Genomic DNA, 15,476 nt, shown 5'->3' with positions numbered 1-15,476 from the left:
AGGATTATTATATTATGTGTAATTATTAAATGCAATGATTAATATTTCAAACATTATTATGTATTCCAGATTGTTAGAATCCAGGCCACAGCTGATCAAGAATGATGCAAACTCCATATTATAGATGATTCAGTGTGTTTACAGGAATGATATACACTGAATTCTTGGCAGGTAGTCACTTTATAGTAATCTATAATTAAAATTTAATTTCTCAACATCATTTCCATTTTAAAAAAATGACTTCTGTGAAAAATTCTTTGAAAACATTTTAGTTTGCAGTAAAATAATTATATAATATCTCAGCATGCCGCATCTGAAAATCTGGTTTTAATATAATACTGAGCACATGATGGTATAAGCTACTGAGACCTTTGTGCTATTGGCTTTATTTCGTGTTCTTAGCAACAACAAGATTCGCTCAACTGTAGACATCTATAGCATGAAAGTTTTTTTTCAAAAAAGAATTCTATAAAGAATGCTTATACAGTAAAACTCACATGGGTCATTATCAATTAGAGCATACAGTCACTATACTTTGCGGTGTATACTGAGAAGCCCTTTGCGACATCTTAACGACGTGATAGGGCACTGTATCAAATACAAGGATTATTATGATTATTATTATTTTATACTGTCCACCACAAAATGTAAATGTTTAGTTTTCTTGTTGTGGAACTGTTATCACTGTAATCATGAGGGTAGGGGAGAGCCGGAGGGGGGGGGGAATTAGCCCAGAGATCGATGCCCCAAACATGCCTGACATCTTAAGTCTAAATCCATGGCGGGGGGGGGGGGGGGGTGAACGACGGAATGGAGGCGGAATGGTCTTGTTTCTCGGCTGGATGCGATGGTGGGGGAGGGGGCAAGCATATACATCTCCCCTTCTCTCCCCTCCCCTGCATCCCAAAAAAGTGGATTTGTGTGCTGGAGCAAATTTATTTTGAATCCAAAATGGCCACCTTGGGTAGGTGGGGGGGGGGGGGAAGGGGGAAATGGAGGTTAAACACAACCTCTCACTCCCACCCATAACATCCCTTTTTCTCACTCTTTCCCCCCAAAACACGTCCTGCTCACTCCGTATAGATTAGATGTTGATTTTTATATTGATTTTGTACAAGTCGCTAAATAATTCCTAGATGGTGTCTCTCTCTCATCAGCTCCCTAATGAAACGGTTCGCTCCTTCGCCAAAACTCATAGCCCCCATTTTGTCTCTAAGCAACCACTAAGAGTCCCGTAGCGGGTTCGATTCAATTCCCGGGCAGGGCGAAACTTTAGCCAAGTTTCCTTACTCCAAATACACGCCTCCTTTTACCTAGCATTAAGTAGGAACCTGCTTATTAGTCGATTGGCGGATTACTTTCTGGGGGTAATAACCCTTAAAATAAATAATAATAATTTGGTCACTCAATCTACGACTGTTTGTGGGACACTGTTGTGCGCAATTGGTTGCCGCATTTCGCCCACAAAATACATCGTCACTACACTTTACAGTACTTTGAGGTGTCTCAATGACATGATAAGGCTCTGTATCAAATGCAAGGATTATTATTCTGAGGGGAGGGAGCGAGGAGGGGGGAAATGGTCAGGGTGAGGGGAGGGAAGGGAGGGATCGAGGAGGGGGAAGAGAGTCGAGAGGGGAGCTGAAGGCTCGGTCAAAGAGAAAGTTAGAGGATGATTAATACGACTAATACAAATAAATCTAAGTGGTTTTGATAGGAAACTGAATGGAACTCCTATAAAGCATCCTATAAAGAATGCGTATACAGTCAATCTCACAGTCAGGACCATAACAATGAATATGACTTGCATGAAGTCTGAGTAACATGCAAACTTGCACAAAATGCGATTTAAACAATAATAATACTTGTATTTGATATAGCGCTTTTCACGTCTTCTAGACGTCTCAAAGCGCTTCACAGAATATACTGTAAAGTGAATTGACTGTATATTTGTGGGAGAACGTGGCAGCCAATTACGCACAGCAGTGTCCCACAAACAGTCGTGGATTGAAAATGACCAATTTATTAATAATCTGCATTGCGCATGAGTAATTCAACACAGTGTATGTATAATTTAGGCTACTATAGATTTATAAAGATAAGACTTATGCGAGTTTTATTGTAGAGGAGGGAAGTTAGAAAACATTAACTTAATGGTGTCTTTCCACTGGGATCTGGAAAGCATGTAAACTAGCCATAATTTCTAATGGCACAGATACAGTACAGGACAAACTCAAAAGTTCAAAATGAAAGTTGCACCTATCGTATCAATCTGAACTCACAAATCTGACATTGTGTTTCATTATAATGTGGATTGGGATTTTATGGATTCCAAACACCATGTTATAAATGGGCTACACTGTAGATGCCAAAGTGTCTTCCTGAATCTGGATTCCAGATTCAGGAAGCAGCTGTCGTCCTAGGCCTGAGTTTCTCATCAGCTATTCGACAGACATCTGCTTTCAGGATGCTGGAAGAACCTATACAAGACGGCTTGTAATGAACCAGCCACCTTGATGTTCTTGATGTCCAAATCCAATGCTACATACCAGGCTTCCTGCCCACCAGCTGCTTAATCCAGATCCTTGTGTGAGGCACTATCTAGCAAATAATAATAATAATCCTTGCATTTGCATTTTACGTCTTCTAGATGTCTCAAAGCGCTTCACAGAATATGCTGTCAATGGATGGGTCCATCATGAAGCAGTCTCTGCCTCCAGGATGCTCAGCAACAATCCAGTGTAGAGCAAAGCCCTGCATCTCTGCAGACTCTTCTCTCTTTTTACAATAAATCCACCCCATTGTTTGGTTCTGGCTTGAGCAAATAGGCCAAAGAAAACTCCTCTGCTGCAGGAGCTAAGTACCATGAAGGAGAACTGTTGGACGCACATCTTGTATGCTAAGAGCATAACCTACTTTAACTTTGTTATTATTGAAAAGAGACGAGGTCGACCAGAATGCCTGATCCTGAAGGGCAGTGTCAAAGCAAAAGTTTTTGTTCACCGCAATTCCTCTGACCTCAATATTGATAAAGTCAATAATTGGGAAAGATCCCACTTGATTCTGCTAGTCGATACTTGCAAGATACCATTTCAAAACGTTCATACTGCAGTTGGGGCAGGCTGGCTGATCTGTCAAGTCACACTGAATTGGCTTGTGTTCCACTGTATGGAAATAAGTTATAAATCTGTATGACTTATTTCCATAGAGTGGAATCGCAATTGTATAATTTTAAAACAAATTACCTTGTTGACTGAAATCTATTCAAACTGTTGCTACTATTAACAGTGGAATAGTAACCTAAGATTCAAATCACAACTCAGGTAAGAAAGTTCACACTAAAAAGTTGTAAAGTTGTATATGTAACAAGCTGTAAGAAAAGATTCATATCACTATGGTCTGCTCAGGGTGGTCCAACCTTTTGGCTACTGAGAGCTGGATGCCCTATTTGAGAAACATCTGCGGGCCGCATTAGCAATATTTTTGTAATATTCTTCCAGAAACATAACATTTACAGGTTATGGTGGGAGCAGAAGGTAGGCCAGATGAAATGCACCTTTCAAGCCGGGAGGATGTCCCAAGGCACTGGACAGATCAGCGATTTGGACCCAAGCAGGGGGTTGGGATCAGGAGAGGCGGAGGGTAGGGAGGGGTGGGGGATAGGGAGGGTAGAAGGAGGAAGGTGGCAGAAGGCATGGTCGAAGAGGAGAGTCCTGAGAAGACGGGTCTTGAAGGAGGCAAGGGAGGGGGCGAGGCGGAGGGACTGTGGGATGGAGTTCCAGAGAGTGGGGGCAGAGAGGCTGAAGGCTCGCGCCCCCCAATGGTGGGGCGGGCAAGGCGGGGGAAATGAAGCAGGCCAGAGCCCACAGAGCAGCGGGAATGGACCGGTTGGTAGGGGGTTAGGAGGTCACAGAGGTATGGAGGAGCAAGGCATTGGAGGGCTTTGAAAGTAAGGATCAGGTTCTTGAACTATATCCTCTAGTCAGTGGATCTGGGGGAGGATGGGGGTGATAGGGTTGAAGAACCTGTTGCAGGAGAGGGCGCGGACTGCAGAGTTCTGGATGCTCTGCAGCCTGTGGAAGGAGTTGGGGTGGCTGATAAGCAGGGAGTTTGTACAGTCAAGCCTGGATGTAATGAATATGTGGATGAGGATCTCAGTAACATGCGGTGAGAGACAGTGGCAGAGACGGGCAATATTGCGGAGGTGGGGTAAGGCAGAGTGGGCATGGCACGGATGTGGGGAATGAAGGACGGCTGAACAGGATGCTGAAGTTCCATGTTGGCTTTGTGAGGTGTAGAGTGAGTGCATCCATGAAGGGTGATGCTGTCTGCGTCCGAGGTAATGGAGGCGCTGATGGGAGCCAAGCAGGAAGCCCTCGGTCTCTCAGAATATAATTACAAGTGTGGGCTGGGTATTAGATTATAATAACCCTTGCATTTGAAATTGCACTTTAAATTACTTCACCTCAAAGCACTTCATGGGATTTTAACGTGAAGTGCAGTAACTGTATTTTGTAGGCAAACCCAGCAGGCAGGCAATATGTGCACAGGAATGTCCCTCACACGCATGATATGAATGACCAATGTTATGTTTTTGGCCAATATCCTGAAAGAAAGTCCCCTTCTACTTCCAAATAATCCCATGTGATGTCATGACCCAACTGTGCAGCGCCTTGGGACGTCCTCCTGACGTGAAAGGCGCTCTATAAATGGAATCTTGTTGTTGTTGTTGTTGTAACGCACATCTAAACTAGCAACAACAACTTGCATTTATACATCGCCCCTCTCGCAGGGTAGAGTCCCAGTGATGCAGATGCAATTCATCCGAAGGACCTCAGACAATGTCTGTGCCTGTGATGGGGGGTGTTATACAGCCTTCCCCCCACCCCCCACCCCACCCCCACACTGTGGGCTCTGGTCAGAGATAGGAAGTCCCGGGCACTTCGCATCCTCTGGGTATCAGGAACATTTTGAGTGTTAAGATGCCGCGTGTGACATATTTGTGTGAATATATTTTGATATTATATTATATATAAATATAGTTACTCCCCCTGGAAAGGCTCGGCTTCAGTCCAGCTCCTGGGCCATTAGTTTCCCCCCAAACATTGACCTGGACTGTAGGCCTCGGCTCTCCCTCCCTCTAACCCCCGCGACCCGAACAACTTCAACCAGACTCTTACCGGAGCCGAGGCCGGCAGAGGGCAGGGCAGGGCAGGGCCCGGACACCAGTGAAGCCCGTGGCCGGGGTCAGGGTCGAGCCGCTCCTCCTTCAAGCGCCGCCGCCGTTTACAACCAACAAGCGGGTCGGGCCCGGCCCCGGCACAACAACAACACAGCCTGCGTGCGTGCGTGCGTGCGCGCCCCCGCCGCCCCAGCCCAACCAGAGCCTTGCGCGCGCGCCCCCGCCGCCCAGGGAGCGAAGTTGTCTGTAACGCAGCCTGTGATCAGCGTGTGGGCGGGTTCAGCACTGTTTCTGTTGCTAAAACGGCTTTGGGTGGGTGCCTAATTTTTTTTAAAAAATGTAAACCTGCAAAACGTCCCCTCCCCCCATTGAAGACCTTTTCTCACACAGTTTCAAAAGTTCTGTACGCACAGGAGGCAACACATACTATATGTTGGGCTACTTTTGGGCTAGTATTTGGTTAACTTTGGGCTACAAACGTATTTTAATTTCTGCAATGCAAAATCCCTTCCTATATTCCTCCCTATATTCCCTCCACTTCACCCACTTCTCGGTAAAAGCCCGCTAATAAAATTATCTCTTTGCTGGTACTCTCTCTACTCCCACCCTCACTCTGCCTGCTGGGCGTTTGGGATGGATAAGGCGCTATATTAAATGCAAGGATTATTATTATCTCTAAGATGTTAAACATTTAGCAGTATACCAATGCACACGCCAATGGCCCTTGGTTATTGTGATCCTTGCATTGATATTGCGCCTTTCACGTTGGAAGGACATCTAAAATGCTTCACATGGTATCCTGTAAAGTGTTGTAACTGTACTTTTAGGCAAACAAGGCAGCCAATTTATACCCATTTATGTCCTACAAACAGCCATAAAGTGAATAACCTTCATTTGTTTTAGTAGATTGTTTGTCAGGACACCAGAATAAACTCCCTTCTGTTTTCGAATAGTGCCATGATACGTTTAATGTCTACACGAACAGGAAGCTGGGTGCTTGGTTTAATGATCCATCAGAAGGACAGTATCTCCAACAATGCAGCACTGTCGCCCAGACTTGCGAATTCAAAGTCCTGACATGTGACTTCAACCAAAACCCTTCTGACACAGAGGCAAGAGTGCTACCAACTGAGCCAGGCTGATACTTGTTATTTATTTCAATTCTAGAGATTAAGCAAATTATGTACCTCTGTGGGCTCCATCCCACCCACGCTATTGGGGCAAATTCCAGGACAAATTGAAAATAGATGTTCACAATCAAGATTTTTTTCTCTCACTCTCTCCCCCCCTACCCAAGCTCAGAAACTATTATGTCCTGTGTGTCATTTGTTCATCTCAGTCTGCACTCATCACAATATTATTCAATGCTATTTATTTTATCATAGCCTTTTTATTGATATCTCATGAGTTTTGTGCTTTACTAAGTTGATACTACTGCATTAACTGTGGTCTTAAAAAATCATTATGTAACATGTTTGGACCAGTTTACCTGATCTTCAGTCCATCATAATACAGTGAGTTAATATACATTATTTGAAACCAATCTTTATTTATTTAATGCATAATTTCTATAAAATCTAAGTTTCTCCTCATTCATTTAAAATATTTTTGCAGTTTATTTCAATAACTCTTAACACAGTATTCTATTTAACTGCCCAATTAACACAGGCAGTTAAATATTGAACTGTTTTAAGACACCATTCTATAGGAGATCATTGTTCCTAAAAAATCTATTAGTCTATTTTTTGTTACTGTGCCTCTATCAATCTCATCTACTATTAAACTACAAATCAAATCATTCAACAATGCTTTTAGTTGATTCAGACTTTGTGCAATATTGACTCACAAAACATCACTCAGCTTTTTAGCAGACACATTCATTACTTCCCCGTAAACAGGTTGGAAAGAGCAGCTCATCGGTTTTTCAGCAGCAATTTCATTTTTGGGGTGGGGGGAGGGTCAATGAATTGACGAGAAAGTCTGTCACCAGCAGAAAACATTTTGTTCAATTAAAAGCCAAATAATGTCTCTCATACCTCTACTGAGAAGAGAAAGAAAAATCCATACCTTCAATGAAAGGATGAAATAGATAAAAATCCAAAATAACAATTGAAAAGAAATCAAAACAAGAAGAGAAAGGATAAAAGAGGAACATAAAAAATAGAAGTAAAATATATTTAAAAAATGCAAAATAAATAATAAAACCAAGCCTGCATCTATGGATTTTTTAGACTGCGGTTTTAAAATATTTATTTAATACACTTTACAATTTATATTTTTTTGGTGCTGAAATCAAATCCTTTTTATGACCACTACTGTATTTATAAAAGTGTGGTTCAAACTGTTATCACACAAATTTGGATTTAAAAAAAGTACTAAAAAATTGCCAAAAGATTTCCCTACGGCTCCAGTCTGGGAAATATACATCTTGAAGCCTGCTATCACTGTTATTCTGTAACACAGGGACAGGACTGGTCCTGTCTGCTTTTCATCCCCTTCCCCCCAAGATAAAATACTTTACTTTTCCAGAGTAGCAGAAATCTTACAAACCAAGCTGGCAAAATTCACCAATGACAGATGAGTCTGAACATCAGTCAGAGCTAGTATTACAATCTTACCACTTTTTGGTTAGGAATCTAATAGTGGATTACTCACGTTATGAGCAACCAAAAAGTGTATATATACTAAAGAATTTATACATATGGCAATTATATTTTGGGACCTTTTTTAATATAAATCTGATCTAGAAAAAAGGGAATGTATTTAATGCCTGCAGTTAATAAATATTCAAATTATTGAAATTGTTATAAAGAGAGCCACAAATTCAATCTTTTAATGTCTTGAGCACTGAAGTGATTACTGTATAGCACTGACTTTTGATTGAAATAAGGTCTAATGTGCCTTGTGCATGTCAGTGAATATTGGGGTGATACATATAGTTAATTTTGGCATTTTGCTGAATTAGGATTAGATCACTTAAAAATTCTGTCATTTCTGTTACAAATTTTGCAGATGAGTTGGAATTTTTAATGGTCCATATGTAGACTTCTGGAGTTTTTCATTTTATCCAATGATTGTGATCCCTTTTGACTTTTGAAAACCTGACAGTGGAAAGTGATGGTTTAATAATGCACTGTATCATAGAAACATAGGTCAGAGATTGCAGAGATGTTACTAGAGAGATGTAAAGAGTTAAGTTCTTCCCCATAGGATCTGCAGCAAATCACAGAGTGAGTCACTTAAGCAACTCTCATACACCTAAAATGACTGGCTAGAAAATAGTATTTTGAAAGGTATATGTGAGCAGGCCACATTCCAGTACCCTAGAACAACCTCCCTTCTCTATTTGAATACTGTTGCACTCTGGATTTTTCACGTTAACAGGTTGATGTGAACTTTGGTTTAACACCCGAAAGACGGCACCTCCAACAATGAAACGTATCCCACCCAGCATTGCATTGGAGTGTCAGCCTCCTAGACTATATAAGTTCAAAGTCTGACATGGGGCTGACTTAGAGATGCTATCCTACATGAAGGGTGCTATATAAATGTAAGTTGGTGTTGTTGAACCTGCTGACTCAGAGGAGAGATTGCTACCAACTGACCCAGATGGACAATAAAATTAATGGATCTAAAATAACCATTTGGTCTATCAAACTTGCTCCTTCCAAAGGTCAAGCAGAATTTGCCTAGTTGCGGACTCCATGAAACTCCATCCAATGCATTTAATCTTCTGAGGAAGGTTGGTAGCCACAAATAGAAATTTCCAGAAAATAATATTTTTAATATTTTTCACACCCTCTGAGATCAAGTCAAAGTGCAGGTTATTAGTCAATATGAAATCAAATGAGTTGGAGGGAGAGCTTTTATCACCTAAACCTGCCTTGTGAACACTATGTACATGATTACTTGTATTTTAAACAAAAAGAGAACAATAAAAAAAATACACTTGTAATTCACATCGGGAGGATGTCCCAAGGTGCTGGACAGACAGAGTTACGGACCCAAGCTGGGAGTCGGGGTCGGGAGGGTGAAGGCAGGCGGTGAAGCAGGGAGATCGAAAGCATGGTCTTCAGATGGGTCTTGAAGGTGGCAAGAGAGGGGACAAGGTGGAGGACCTGAGGGATGGAGTTCCAGAGGGTGGGGATAGTGTGGAGGAGGCCCGCCCACCAATAGTGGGGCAAGCGAGGCAGGGGATGTGAAGCAGGCCAGAGTCCGCTGAGCGGAGGGAGCGAGTAGGATGGTAGGGAGTTAGGAGGTCACAGAGGTAGGGGGGAGCAAGACCATGGGGGGCTTTGAAGGTGAGGATCGGGATCTTGAACTGTATCCTCTGTGTGATGGGAAACCAGTGGAGTCGGGCGAGGATAGGGGGTGATAGGGTCATGGAGCATAGTGCGGGAGAGTTCTGGATGATCTGCAGCCTACAGCGGGAGGAGTTGGGGAGGCCGACAAGAAATGAGTTTGTATAGTCGAGCCTTAATGTAATGAAACCACGTATGAGGGTTTTGGCGGCCTGCGGTGTGAGACAGTGAGACAGTGGCGGAGACGGGCAATGTTGCGGAGTGGGGGAAGGCAGAGGGGGTCATGGCACAGATGTGGGAAATAAGTAAGAAATAAGTAAGTAGAGATAGAGGGAGAGAGAAATATGGTTTAGGGAGAGCAACAATGAGAAGAGAAAAATGAATGATAGAAAAAGCAGTACAGACTGAGAACAATACTCAACAATGAAAGAGCAAAAAGGAAGAGATAAAGTGAGCAGAGAGAGGGCTCAAGGGAGAATAGAAATGATCAGACAGAGACACAAAGGGATTGCAAAGAGAGAAAAAATAATCATATCCTAACCAGGCTGCTCAAAGTGACTTAAAAAAAAGGTCCAAAATAGGTTGCCTGTCTGATATGGGGAATAATGCATATTATCTTTGATAATAGACTTAACATACATTACCTACTCTTGCACATTCTTTTATAAATACTCTTTCTCTCCACTTTATTTTGCTCACTTGATCACGCTAATGAATTGTCGTAGAACTTTAATAATTCAATGGAACCTGTGTTGAAATAGAAATAGATACCTTTGATTTATCACCTATACAACCTAACTCCCAGGAAGGATATGCCTTCAAACACAATTTGTACCCTCGGGGATGTTCCTGTGGTAAAGTGGTTGATCTTGGTTTAACTCCTTTCTTCCCATTCTTTATTGTATCTTATTGACAAAGCAAGCAGATACGGCAGTGTACATCATTTTTATCTCTTGTATTTTTTTTCTGTGCTTTTTAATCAGTTCTTCACTATTTTTTCATTCTAAGAAACATTCATTTACTGCTACAAAATCCATTACAAGCTTCAGACAGTAGGTGAGGGCAATTCATCCATTTACTGTGTGGTCGTGAGTGAAAGTTTGCAATGGGCTGCACAAGTTCAAGCAATGTTTTCAAAAACTGAGTTAGGTCAGTAACAATGAACTGAGGCTGCAGAATGAGGTAAGATAGGACTGAAGGAAAAAAGAAAGCATTGCATTCCTGTTCTATAATAGTTCATGACAAACGTTAGCACAAAAAGGATCACATGGCCCTATGCATCTGTTAGATCATTTAATTGATGGCATCAGTCATCATACCTGAGCCCAAAGCAAAAAAAAACACTGTAAGTTGAAGCATTTAAATGGATGGTTATATATTGTTAAAAGTAGCAACCATTCAATTAAGCCAATGATTGACATAGAGTAGGGGTGGAACTCTATGTCTCTAATATTGAATATGGAGGAATTATTGTTATTATTGCAGCTTCCTGGCTTGGATTGCTTGCGTCTTACAATTTATTTCAAATCTTAGCCTAGGTTACAGCCTATATGCTTAGATCTGCACTCTTGATTTCCCCATATGTTTATCAACTAATCTCAAATGGGTCATCAGAGTAGGTACTGAGCAAAGATGAGGTGCCTTGTATAATGAGGCAAAGTTAATATACATTCTACAGAGCTCTTGTACCCTGTTCATAGGTGTCCGTCAAAGCTATTGATCTCTCTACTATGGGGTGCATACGAGCTGCCCTTGGTTTCTAATTTTCTCTCTTATCCCATGGTGAGATAATTAATCCTGACATAACTCCCTCCTCCCATATCATAAACAAGGATAAGAAACTTTCCATTTATACTTCCCTACCAATGAAAGTATGTTTCAGACTACCTACCCTACCAGCTTCCCCATTGCAGCATCAAGTTGTTTCTTAAACTAGACCAGTACCCTGGCTTCATCAATGTTTCCTCAAAACCCAATACAGCCATTGATTACCCTCTGTGCAAAGAAATAGTTGCTGGCATCTGCTGAAATTGCCTTTCACAACCAGAGTTTGCACACGGCTTATTCCTGTGCAAAAAATGACTGATTTCCATGGCATCACTACATGTTGTACTGCACATTTGAAAAACAGGAAATAACATCGGTGACAATCTAATTAGCCAGAAGTTGGCCACTTCTTTTAGAGCAGCAAGCTAAAATGGCTAAACATGAGTCATCAATACTCTGCCAGCATCATTTCCTGTGTGCTGTGTATTCATGGTACAGGAAGTGATAATGGTGGTAAGCTATTTAATATATTATTTAATTTATTTATATATAATTTAACATAATATAAAAATAAATATAATTTAATGTAAATTAATAAAAAATTGTAAATCTTTGTAATCTATTGACCTGAAAGTCAGCCATTTTAGAATGTGAGCTGGCTGGCGTTCAGGAAGTGGGCAGGCCAGTAACACACATGCATAGTAAATGGGATTCACACTGCAACCGTGTTATTACTAACTTCATTCTATAAAGAAGCACAGGTTAATGGAGTTGTAATGTATCTCACCCAAGGAACTTCATGTGAGTTGTTTCCATACTTGAATCCAACTACTATTATAATAATAATCCTTGCATTTGATATAGCGCTTTTCATGTCTTCCAGATGTCTCAAAGCGCTTCACAGAATAGACTGTAAAGTGAATTGACTGTATATTTGTGGGCGAAATGTGGCAGCCAATTGCGCCCAGCAGTGTCTCACAAACAGTCATGGATTGAAAATGACCAATTTATTATTGTTTTTTGGGGGAGGGATTATTATTCGGTGTGTGGAGTAAAAAAACTTGCCCAAGGTTTCGCCCTGCCTGGAATTGAATCCAGATCTCTCGCTTGCAAGGCGAGTGCTCTAACCACTGAGCAACAGGACTCCACAATTGCACGCCATTGTGGTGCGGTTTAGGATTTTATGGATCTACCATGTGGAACCATATACCAGTGTGAGCCAGCAGTTTCAAGAAGAGGAGTGAGAATTCAGGGTTCAACTGTCTTTCTTAATGAAGTCAGTGAGAATAATATATAGGCATAACTTTGTTATGTCAATTAATTCTTAACATTCATTCATTCTTAAAAGAATTGATTCAAAATAATGGCTTCATCAAGCTAAAACCAAATGTTGGTATGTTATCTAAAAGGTTACTATCTTGTTGCGTAGCTATATATTTTACATTGAACTACTGCTCTCTTAACAAAAGAAGTGTTTCACACTAATATTTAACATGTCGTGTACAGCATTAAATATACTGTATTTCATTTGGTCTTTTACATATTATGATTTTTTTATTCTGCTTTTCTCCTACAACTTATGGAAGAATTATTAAAAACGCATTTTCAGAATCCTGGCATTGATAATACATAGAATCATAGAATTATACAGCACAAAAGGAGGCCATTTGGCCCATCGTGTTTGTGCCGGCTCTATGAAAAGAACTATCCAAATCAATCCCAAGTCCCCCGCGCTCTCCCCATAGCCCTGCAAACATGTCCTCCCCAAATAATTATCTACTTCTCTCTTAAAAGTTGTTATTGAATCGGCTTCCACCAACCTTTCAGGCAATGCATTCCGAACAAATCACTATGTGGAAAAATTTCTCCGCACTTCCCCTCTTTTCTTTTAACAACTATTTTAAATCGGTGTCCCCGGGTTATCAGGTTACCTGCCAATGGAAATAGTTTCTCCTTGTTCACTCCAGCAAATCCTCTTATAATTTTGAAAACTTCTATTAAGTTTCTTCTTAACCTTCTCTGCTCCAAGGAGAATAATCCTAGCTCTCTAGCCTCTCCTGATAACTGAAGTCCCTCATTCCTGGTACCATCCTGGTAAATCTCCATCTCAAATGTCTTGACATTCTTCATAAAGTGTGGTGCCCAGAACTGAACACAGTACTCTAGCTGAGGTCTAATCAGTGTTTTAATTTTTAAAACAATGATATCAAATCAATCATGTTTACTCACATCCAGCACAAATGAATGAAAACTTGCAATTTCATTTCATTTGTCATGTTAATCATGATCAAATCTCAATCTCATTGCATTTTCATGGTGAATCACATGATTATCGTAAGTCACTTGTTTACTGAGGGTTGCTATGCTGTTGACTCTAATTAGCAGCAAATTACTCTGTTATTACTGGATGTAATTATCTTTTCTGCAGAAAGTGTGCAGCTGACCAAAGTAATAAAACTGCCTGCCCTGCTTCCAAACCCATCCACTACAGTGAAAATAGTTTCCTTAGAGAGAAGCAAGAGATTGACACAGACTACTGGTACAGACTCAAGAGACCTTTTTTTTTCTCTCAGATATCCTGCTCTCCACAATCAAATGAATAACCTTGACACAATGTGAAATAGATCATTATACTTGTGTTAACAGGACATATTTAATGCTTTCAGTTTTCTAAACTAGCTGCCCAATATTTTGACAATTTCTAAAACATTAATAATGAATTACATCATTAATAAAAACAGCCAGAATATGAATGAGACAGATCTTAAATGGGAAGTCATCCTTTCAGTATATAAGAGTGATTACTGTTATCCTAATACTGCATAGACAACTAACATATTATCAATTAACTTCTGGTCTTATTTTGTCATTTTTGTATTTGGCTGTTACAATAAATTACTCATAATAATAATAAATAATAATCCTTGCATTTGATATAGCACTTCTCACGTCTTCTACACGTCTCAAAGCGCTTCACAGAATAGACTATAAAGTGAATTGACTGTATATTTGTGGGCGAAACGCGGCAGCCAATTGTGCACAGCAGTGTCCCACAAACAGTCGTGGATTGAAATGAACAATTTATTATTGTTTTTTTTGAGGGATTATTATCAGGCGTGTGGAGTAAGGAAACTTGCCGAAGGTTTCACCTTGCCGTGAATCGAACTCAGGTTTCTCGCTTGCAAAGCAAGTGCTCTAACCACTGAGCTACAGGATTCCACAGTATATAGATATATACTATATAGACTGTGGTACAGTTCCTTTTGTTCTACTGACCCATATTATTATATCAATGCTCACATGATGCTCTGCAGTTTCAACTATTGTACTATTACCAACTTAGTTGTCCATTCATTTGCACCATATCGCTGGAATTGTAGTATGAACACATTTAAAATAAACTGCACATTACACAAATAGTAAAACAAAGTCCGGAGTTATGTTTGGGAAATTAATTCAGTTTAAAAATAACTGCAGGAAACGAACTTCCAAATTGACTGAATTTAAGAATTTCCCAAAATTCAGCATAATCTTAGATTTTAAGAGCATGACTTTGAGGCCATGGGAAATGTTAGCTCTGATTTTATGAACTGCTTAAACTATACTTTCATGTTTTCAGCATCAGAACTACTTGATTGGATTACTGACTGTATGGCCGTCTACTGTCAGGCATCTCTCATCCCATGCACAATGTAGCTCACGTAAATATACATGTATAATTATGTATATATGCATATCTATATATGTTCAGTATTTAGATATGCACTTATTTGCATATGGAAACTATTGCTCCATCTAGTACCACCTGAGATTTTGAAAAAATTTTGCACATGACATATATGTTTATATTCTACGAAAATGAACAAGTATGCAGCCTCTGGCAGATGAATTACTTACACAAAAATATACACCAGATGCTACTTCCTTCAAATATTTTAAATGTAAAAGTGAAAGCCACATGTAATCGATTAGTAACTTTTTAAATGATATTGTGCAGTTTCTTACTGAAGCAGCCCATAAAATACTACACATAAATTTCAATTACCCTTATCAGGTACCAGGATGGAATGAGCGTGTCAGAAATGTGCACCACAGTTTGGAAAATATCTAATTTCTGACATGGCACTTAAATATAGTTTACTCTGTAACCCAATTATGTTCTGTGAGATTGTATTCCACAACCGAAATGCACTCCCTTCAGATATCACTACAAAGGTGCAAAGCAC

At 40.3% G+C, this 15,476-nt stretch overlaps 1 protein-coding gene across 2 annotated transcripts in view; it reads right to left on the bottom strand.

Moving 5' to 3' along the window:
* Positions 1–5,367, bottom strand: part of insig2 (insulin induced gene 2) — a 29,475-nt gene extending 24,108 nt beyond the window's left edge. For both annotated transcript variants that reach the window (XM_007896171.2, XM_042336394.1), the window contains exon 1: positions 5,181–5,367. The gene's annotated coding sequence lies outside the window, so the exon portion shown is untranslated. The remainder of the gene's footprint in view (positions 1–5,180) is intronic.
* Between the last annotated feature and the right edge of the window lie 10,109 nt (positions 5,368–15,476).

Source organism: Callorhinchus milii, unplaced genomic scaffold (genome assembly GCF_018977255.1).
Source record: "Callorhinchus milii isolate IMCB2004 unplaced genomic scaffold, IMCB_Cmil_1.0 Scaffold6, whole genome shotgun sequence".
Taxonomy (NCBI): Eukaryota; Metazoa; Chordata; class Chondrichthyes; order Chimaeriformes; family Callorhinchidae; genus Callorhinchus; species Callorhinchus milii.
Note: the sequence above shows the minus strand (reverse complement) of the source record. Positions and strands in the feature narration are given on the sequence as shown.